The following is a 10,079-nucleotide window of genomic DNA, read 5'->3' as shown; positions in this document are numbered from 1 at the left end:
TCAGAAAATAGATAGACGGTGTGAATATACAATACATACATGAGGTGGGTCCCACCGTCCAAAGGGTTGGACGGTGTGGATTAGAGCCATATGTTACGGCCGACCCCACATGCACCGTCCAGGAATGGACGATGTAAATACAGAATACATATATCAAGGTGGGCCCCACCCCACACGTACAACACATGTGGGTGGGTCCCACGTCCTACCCAAAATGAACGGATGGCTATAGAATACATTCAGAGAGGTGGGTCTCATTGTCCCACGTCTAGGGATGGACGGTGAGGATAAAACCCATAAAATCACATGGGGTCCACACGTGTGGATGAAGCAGGATCTCTGCTGGGTCCACACATGTGGAGAAAATACATAAATCACATGGCCTCACGTGAGACCCATGGATGCACGGAGTGGATACAATATTCATCAAGGTGGGCCCGTCAAATGGACAGTGTATATAAACACTTACATCATGGTGGATCTCACCGTCCTTGCACTAGACGGTGTGGATGCCACACGTGTGGAGTGGGTGGGAGCTCATCGTCAATGAAAGACATACATCATCGGTGGGTCCCTGCGTGGGACCCACCATAACAATTATTTTCCATCCCATCCGTTCATAAGGTCACAAAACCTAAATTAAGAGGAAAACCAAATTCCATATTAGTCCAAAACTTCCATGACCCCAAAAGGGTTTCAATGGTAGACGTTCAATCCCCTACTACTTTTTTGTAGTGTGGAACACCTGAGTTCCCTGTATGGATGATTCTTAGGATATCCCAATAATTAAAGGGGACCCATCAAATGGATGGTGTTGATGTTCAACATGCATCATGGTGGGGCATGAGGTGGGGTCCACTGACCTTGCCCAGCCCAAGTACCAGGACGCTGCTTCCTGCAGCGTCCTCTGGATGCTGACAGCAACACCGTCCAAAGCTGTTATATATATATATATATATATATATATATATATATATATAATTTTTTAAAGGATTTTCATAGGTGGGGCCCATATCAGGATGATCCAGTCTGTCGGCTGGGTTCTCTGGCTCATGACGGGTCTAATGAACCCAATATTCAATCTATTTTGGTATGTAGAAACATCAAGGCAGGCCCTAATAGTTTATATCACAAGAACCACTGTTTTCTACAATGTGGCGCACTAGAGGTTTGGATTGGCTTCGTTTTTTGGCTCAACGTCTAAAATGAGTTGGGAAATAGGGTGGATGGTGTGGATTGGATACATACATCATGGTAGGGTTCACATGTGTGGCCCACCAGTCAGAAATCAAACTGACATTTGTGGTTTCTCTACGTCAAGGCCTACTGGCAGGTTAGCCAGTACCGGTGCCAGGGCCTGGCGCACTCTAGGCCCATGCCTGGGATTCCACCATGTGGACGGTGGACACAGCATACATCACAGTGGGGTCCACACAGGTGGTCCACATGGTTGGGAATTCAGCCTATATTTGCATTATCCCTGCGTCTAGGGCCTGTGTGATCCCACTGGTGGACAACAATACACCCCACTGCTAGACAATTTGGCTGTTTCATGCATACATCAGGTGGGCTACACAAAATGTGGAAAGAGAGGGAGAGAGGGAGAGGGAGAGGGAGAGGGAGAGAGAGAGAGAGAGAGAGAGAGAGAGAGAGAGAGAGAGAGAGAGAGAGAGACGTGTGTGATGGGAGGGACCCCGACACTATAGGCCCTCCCTTCCATGCATTACAAAATATGCATCAAGTGGGTCCCATTACATGTGGGCCCAACAATCAAAATCAATGGTGGAGATCCCTTTCCACCATAAAATACAAGGTCTAGATGACCATTCACAATGGGCAAATAAGCATCATGATGGGGTCCATGGAGAATGGCCCCATCATGGTATGATCTTATGAATCATAGTGGACCATCGGCCACACTTAGGGTCCAAAGTGAGATCCATACCATCGATTGGTATGCTCCACTTGGCCCATCATCAAAATACAATCTAATCCTACAAAAACACCCACCGTTTACTCTTCTTCTTAGATCCATGGCAAGCTAAACTCCTTAGCTTCTTCTTTGATGAAAGATGATGAAACTTGAAGGGTTGAGATGAGGGATTGGGTGGTAGGGAGTGGGCCACACCTAGCTTCTCCTCTCCTTGGAAACTTGGACGATTGCTCTCTCCTCTTTGGCTTGCTTGGAAAAAATGGTAGAGAAGAGAGAGAGAGAGAGAGAGAGAAAGTGGTTGTAAGGGAGAGGGATGGGTGTGATGGGTGTGAGTGATGGGTGTACTTGACTTGAGAGTTGCCTTTGGTTGAGAGAGGGATGGGTGAGTGATGGATGTATACTTGACATGTACATTGATTGATTGATTTGATGTTCGGTAGAGATTCTCTAGGGTTTTGCAAACGTGCGGCATTTTCCTTGAAATAAACGCGGGCACACAACTCATGGCCTGGGTATCGCATCGACGCGCGAGAAGCAGTATTGGAACAGCGGCGATGGTGCGGTCGCTAGGGTGCAAGTCTTGGGTCTAGCCTACTTAGATTTACGGGATACGATTTAGGGTCACGGGCAAACACCGATTATAGGTCGTGGGTTGCCGGAATTCAACAGGGAGGATCGCGAAAGTCTACGGAATGGTACGAACTAGGATACTGGCCTTAATGGTGGTCCACTAAGATCACATCTCTCTCTCTTTCTCTCTCTCTCCTTACTATAGAAAAATGGTGAAAATGCTAAGGGATGGAGGAGTATTTGTAGAGAAAATGTGGTTAGGTTAAATTAATGTGACTATGGTTAGCTTAGGCTAGGATTATAACAATTGATTCATGATTAGGAATTAATGGTGGATTAAAGGGGCATGGGATGTTATGGTGTGATGACATCAAGCATGAGGTGTGGTATGAAGAAGAGTTGACTATGGGGTACACATGAGGGAGGGGTGGTATGGGTGTGTGACATCACATACATGGGTAGAAAATCTCTCACCCATGTGTGGCATGGTGCATGTGTGCATAGCATGTGTTGCGCATATATGTGGAATGGAATATATGACATCATGCGTACATGATACACCAATGATTCTTCACGGCATATCTCACTAATGGAGTGTCATACAAATGCATAGGTGGTACCTCTACGATCACGGAGAAGGGGCGGTCGATATGAAATAGGTTTCGAAGCCTTGGGGTTTTGGTTAGTTAGGTGTGCAGTATGCAAGACTAGTTCAGGTCTCGCCAAGGGCGTTGATCATCGTGCACATAGGCATGGAAAATGGTACGGAATGGACGAGGTCTTACACATGGGTTGCGATGACAAGGGAGTTCCTTAAAAATTTCTTTCCATATCAAAACCTTGAGGAAAATAATCATGAATTTTGTGCAAAAAGAAGATGGGACCTTCTTCCAATGTTGGGAGCGATTTAAGGATCTCATAAATTCATGTCCACAACATGGCTATGAAACATGGAGGATAACGAGATTTTTCTATAAGGGATTGACCTCATCCATGCGCCAATTTGTGAAGATGATTTGTAATAGGGAATTCATAAACAAGGAAGCCGATGATGCATTGGATTATTTTGATAAACTCGCTAAAAATGCGCAATCATTGGAGACCTCCTCAAGAAACACCACTTCTAAGCTTACTCAATTAAAGGAAAGGAGAGGAATTTATGTTTTAAAAGAGAAAGACGACATAAATGCAAGATTGGCCAAACTCACAAGAAAAGTCGAGGCTATGGAAGAAGGTAGAACCCGAAAAAACTACAGAAGTTGTTTGTGGTATTTGTGCTTATAACATACATACAACTGAAAATTGTTCAACAATTCTTACTTTTTAAGAGATATTGAATGAGCAATCGAGTGTCATGAACAACTACCAAAGACCTTTCAATGGACCCACCAAAAATACTTATAACTCAAGTTAGAAGAACCATCCAAATTTCAATTGGAGGAACGAACAAACGGCTATGCCTTAAGGGATCCTTAACCAATTTCTGAATAAAGGAAAACTCAAGAGGATCCGGTCTTCAAACACATGCAAAACCAAGAGCTTTTTAATCAGGTTATGCTGCAAGCCTTTCAAGACCTTACATAGGCCATACAAGGGATTGATATAAAAAATTCGATTGGGGAGAAAGGGATCCTTTTGGCCCAGCCTCTCCCCAGTCTAAAACCACAATATGAAATAACTGACCCAAGCTCTTCAAATAAAATGGAGCAGGTTAAGTCTATCACCACTCTTAGGAGTGGGAAGATTATCGACAAAACCATTCCGGCAAGGACTGAAAAGTCTAAGGACCCGAAAGAAACTGAGATTGATAGACCTAGCAATGCCCTACACAAGGAAGAACCGAAAAAAGTGAGTAAGCCGATTGTGTCATTCCCACAGGGGTTGATTGCCCTAAAACCTCTATCTAATTCTCATGATATTTTAGAGGTGCATAAGCAAGTAAAGGTCAATATTCCTCTACTAGATGTCATTAAAATCCCTTCATATGCCAAATTTCTGAAAGATCTATGCACTACCAAAAGACGACAAAACATTCAAAAGAAAATTTTTTTGACAGAAAAGGAGAGTGCCATCCTCAAGGAAGATGTGCCACAAAAATATAAAGATCCTGGTAGCCCTACTATTACCTGTGTAATTGGGAATCACCAGATTAAGTATGCACTTCTTGACTTGGGAGCGAGCGTTAATTTGATTCCCTTCTCGGTATATAAACAATTGGGTCTAGGTGAATTAAAACCCACCTAGACCACATTACAACTTCCCGATCGCTCAGTTCCTATACCGAGAGGGATGATTGAGGATGTGTTAGTCCAGGTTGATAAATTCTACTATCCAGTAGACTTTGTTATCTTCGATACTTAACCCATCCTAGATTTGAGCACTTAAATTCCCATCATTCTTGGTTGTCCATTCCTTGCTACATCAAATGCAATCATTAATTGTAGGAATAGAATTATGAATTTATCTTTCAGAAATATGACATTGGAGCTCAATATCTATTTCAACATGAGCAAGCAATTAGAGGATGTTGATGAAATCCATGACATTAACTTGATAGATTCTTTCATGGAAGATAGAGCACTTTTTACTCTATACTTTGACACTTTAGAGACGTGCTTGGCCCACTCCACTGATTTGGATGATGGCATGATTAGGGAGATGGATGTCATTCTTGATGTTGCGCTAGTACTTAAAGTTAAATGGTGGAGGCCACAATTTTGAGAGATTGCCCCAAACCGATATAGTGTCTTTACCGTATAGCCTTAAAGTACCAAAACTTGACCTAAAACCTTTGCCCGCTGATATTAAATATGTCTACTTAGGCCAAGTTAGACATAACTAGTGGTGATTTCTTCCCACCTTGGGAAAGAAAAGGACAGTGTGCTTATTTCCACTCTCATTGAGCATAAAGGAGCACTTGGATGGTCGATTATGGACCTCAAGGGAATTGACTCTTTGATTTGAACTCACCACATTTATCTTAAAGATAATACGAAAACCTCCTAGCAACCACAACGTTTATTAAATCCAAACATGAAAGAAGTGATTAAGACTGAGGTACTTAAGTTGTTGGATGTGGGTATCATATACCCTTATATCCGACAGTCAATGGGCGAGTCCAAGTTAGGTAGTTCCTAAGAAGTATGGAATTACCATCATAGCCAATGTTGACAATGAATTCGTGCCAACTAGAGTCACTACTGGTTGTAGAATTAGCATTGACTACAGAAAGTTAAATGTCGTCACAAGGAAGGAGCACTTTCCTTTGCCCTTTATTGATCAAATTTTGAAAAGGCTAGTTGGTCACTCTTACTACTGTTTCCTTGATGGATATTGTAAGTGCTATAATTTTTATCCCTGTTTGTTGTCAAATTTGTGGTGCCAAAATCACTGTTATATATAACTTGCATAAGTGAAGCTCTCTCAAGGATCAACATTCATAAACAAGCTAAGCTCACAACAAGCAAAGCTCACAAGTACAAGGATCAATCTTGAATGCAAGAACTGCTCACAAGACAAGACTCAAGCTGCAAGACTTCAAGAAGAGTACAAGGCAGTTTGTAAAGAACTCAAGATTCTTTCAAGATTGAGCTACATCAAGATTTCAACTACATCAAGACTTCAAGGCTCATACTTCAAGGTCACTTGTTCCTAATGTTTCAATGTCCATACTTCATGGTTGAGGTTTGACTGACCATAGGTTGACCTTAGAAGTAGGTCATTTTGGATACATAAGTCGAATGTTTATTTTACATGAGTTTGGTCTGTTCTTCGACTAGTCCTAGAGTTGCTTCGACCAGTCTAAGAAATTCCTCAATCAGTCGTGAGTTTGTTACAAATTTCAGATGAAATCTGTTAGGCTTCGACTAGTCCAGGAATCTGTTCGACCAGTCGTAGGAACAGTGTCGACTGCATCTTTGACCTGTCGAACATCTTCGACTCGAAATATAGCGATGTGTTATAGGTTCTTCGACCAGTCGAAGGAAACCTACGACCAGTCGTAGGTGACCTACGACCAGTCGTAGGTGACCTTTGACCAATCGTAGAATGGACAGAGCTTATCCCACCGGTTCTTTCAAATATCTGTTATTGCTTCGACTAGTCGAAGAGCTCCCTAGACCAATCGAAGACATGATCTGCTCACCTATAAATAGTGCACGAATCTCAAAAGAAATCATCGAATTAATTAATCTATTCAAGCCAATCTTCGTCGAACTTCTGAGAGATAATTCTGTGCTCCATCTAAGCTAAGTGTGCTTATTTAATATTCTCTTTCCTTAGCTTTGTTTAATTGATTTTGTTTCTGCTATTCCAATCTAATTTGATAAGAGGAATTGTTATTCCCTTTCTTTGGAATCAAAATCAATTAAGGCAAGCCCTATTCGGTTTAATTTAAAATCTATTAGAATTAGAACCATTGTAATTGAGTACTGGACATTGAACTTGGACATTCAATCATCTACTCTGAATTGGTTCTACCGGGCTGCTACAACGAAGGAGATAATCAGGTATTTTACATTTAATTGTAAATTCCTTTCTGTTTTGGTTTCTTTCAAGATTTGCCAAATAATCTTGTTGTATTGGTTATCTGAGGAGAGCCAGGAAAACTCAGAAGTGGGGTTTTTTTAATTGTGTAAGCCCACATACGAAGACACAATTGTAAAGGTTTTGGGTGAACCTGGGAAAACCTATTTTTAGTGAACGCTAATATCCCCTGTGTGAGGATATTAGGAGTGGAGTAGCATTTTGTGTGGCCGTTGTTTAATAGTTGGTGAACACACAGGCGAACCACTATAATCCCTTGTGTTGTGGTTGAATGATTTATTCTTCTAATCTTTAATTATTCTTTTGTGGGATGTATGTATGGTGGTGAATGTTGTAATCATTTAATTCAAGCATTGTGAGAATGTTGTAATAGTTTAGAATTTATTTTCTGCTATTCCTTTATCGCTTGATATTTTAATTTCTTTTGAAAGTTGTTCCAGCAAGGTTGCCCTGCCATTTTTATGGTGTATGGTTGTCCCTAGAACAATACATTTGTGATTCAATTTATTTTAATTCAGTTTGTATTATTTTTGTATTCCTCTTCGATTTGAGATTTGATATAAAGATCTTTCTAGAAATAAAGTTGTCCTACCATAAACTCTAGTTTTTGGTGTAAGGTTGTCCTTAGAATAACATTTATATCAACCTCTCAAGATCTGAATTTTGAGGCTGTTTTACTTTCCTGCATTGTGATTTACTTTGGCTATCATATTCTATTTAATTCCATTGTTATAAGTTTTATTTGGCATTGTCCTATTCACCCCCCCTCTAGGACATATAGCTTGGCCTTTTCAAATATTCGGGCAACAATCATGTAGAGATAGCCCTTGAAGACCAAGAAAAGACAATATTCACATGTCCCTTTGGCACCTTTGCTTACCAAAGGATGTCATTCAGACTGTGCAACCCCCCTGCCACCTTTCAGCGATGCATGTTGAGTATATTTTCTGACATGGTGGGCTAATATTTAGAGGTCTTCATGGATGCCTTCTTTGTCTTTGGTCCATCCTTCATCGATGTTTAGAAAATCTTAAAAAAGTGTTGAAGCGATGTGAGGAGAAGAATTTGGTTCTTAATTGGGAGAAATGTCATTTCATGGTTCCCAAGGGAATAATGCTTAAATATATAATTTTGTCGAATGGAATTGAGGTAGACAAGGCTAAAGTTGACCTTATCTCTAACCTACCTCCACCCAAGAGCATATGTGACGTGCGATCCTTCCTACGACACGCCGGATTCTATAGACAATTCATAAAGGACTTTATTCATCTCTCTCATCCTTTATGTAATATCCTTCAAAAAGATGCACCATACGAGTGGATTGAACAATGCTAAGAAGCTTTCACTAAGCTCAAGGGCATATTGACAACCACACGAATCATGCCACCACCCGATTGGAGCATACCTTTTGAGATTATGTGCGATGCATCTGCGTCTGAGTATGCTATTGGGGAAGTGTTAGGCCGGAGAAAAGAGAAGAAGCCCTATGTAATTCATTATGCAAGTAGAACTCTAAATTATGCCCAAGTAAACTACTCTACTATGGAGAAAGACCTCTTAGCCGTAGTGTTTTCTTTCGACAAATTTAGGACCTACTTAATTGGATCCAAGATAATTATTTACACTAATCATGCGACGATGAAGTACCTTCTTTCTAAGAATGATGATAAGCCCTGCTTAATAAGATGGATCTTTCAACTCCAAGAATTTGACATAAAAATATGAGACAAAAAGGGAGTAGAGAACATAATGGCTGACCATCTCTCTAGGTTTGATCTTCTAGATTCCCTTGAGCCGACACTGATAAAGGACATGTTCCCTATGAACAATTGTTTAAACTCTCCCAATTACTTTTGTTTAGTGATATTGCGAATTATCTTGCCATGGTTTTGTTAAGGGTCAAATATTACATATTGGACCCTATTTATTACTTGGTCTTATGAACATGATATTGCTTAATGTTCTATTTTAATCATGTTTGTGTTGCAAGGTAAATTTAAGAGCTTGGATTGGAAAGAATGTAACAAGCATGAATTTAATGCTCAAGAATCACCAAAGAGAAGGATGGATCTTAGAAGACCAAGAATGAAGAATTCACATGCCAACGATTAAAGGAAATAAAGTCAAGAATGAAAAGAATCAAAGTTTTGAAATGAATTTTCATAATACGCGACTAGTCCTGGCTCCTGCTCGACTAGTCCTCTCCATGCTCGACCAGTCGAGGATTCCTCGACTCAAACTCTAGCGACAAAATCCTCTAAAATCAGGTCATCCTTGACCCATCGAAGGTGACCCTCGACCAGTCGAAGGTGACCCTCGACCAGTCGAGGGTTGTCCTTGACCTGTCCAAAGTAACATAAACAGCACACGAATTGCGAAAATTTAAGGTGGATTCCAGATTTTTCCAACTCGGTGCAAAAGTTGGAGTTGCAAAACTATAAATAGGAGTCCCCAGGGCATTCCTAGGCATCTTATAGGGTTTAAGGAGTGGAGTAATAGTGTGGAGAAGTCGTCGCCAAGAGTTTTTCTTCCCTTTCTTTAGTTGTTTTATTATTTTCTTAAGAGATTTTAGTTCAATCATGTCAATGGTTGGCTAAACATCTTAGCTAGGGCTAAGAGGTGAAGCTTGTAGTGTGATTGGGATGTTTCCTTTGTGTTAATTCATGCTTTATTGAACTCTCTTGGATTCTAGTTTGATTATGAAGGAATATTTTTAGTTTTTAATGGTTTATTGTGACAAATTACAATAGACCTGCGATAGCTTAAAATATCTTCTTTTCCAGAATTGAGATTCTGAAATTAGGAGATCTTGTTGTTCTCCATCATCCCTTAGGCATGGTAGGATGATGTAATTCTTTCTAACCTTCACAATTCTCTTATGATTGATTATGGGATTGGTAAATCTTATTGTTTGCCTTGTCTCTTTGGCATGGTTAGGTGATGGAATCACTTTCAAATCCTCACAACTCTCATCCATTGATGATTAGATCCATGAGAAGTTCAGAGATCTGACAAATCTCTTCTTACCAAT

General features: G+C 40.5%; 1 non-coding gene across 1 annotated transcript; it reads right to left on the bottom strand.

Annotated features, from left to right (window-relative positions):
* Positions 1 to 3,339: 3,339 nt before the first annotated feature.
* LOC131238252 (small nucleolar RNA R71) lies at positions 3,340 to 3,446 on the bottom strand. Its single transcript, XR_009167658.1, has one exon. It is a non-coding gene; the product is annotated as a small nucleolar RNA R71 (small nucleolar RNA).
* Positions 3,447 to 10,079: the final 6,633 nt, after the last annotated feature.

The sequence above is a fragment of the Magnolia sinica genome, chromosome 2, assembly GCF_029962835.1.
Source record: "Magnolia sinica isolate HGM2019 chromosome 2, MsV1, whole genome shotgun sequence".
NCBI lineage: Eukaryota > Viridiplantae > Streptophyta > Magnoliopsida > Magnoliales > Magnoliaceae > Magnolia > Magnolia sinica.
Note: the sequence above shows the minus strand (reverse complement) of the source record. Positions and strands in the feature narration are given on the sequence as shown.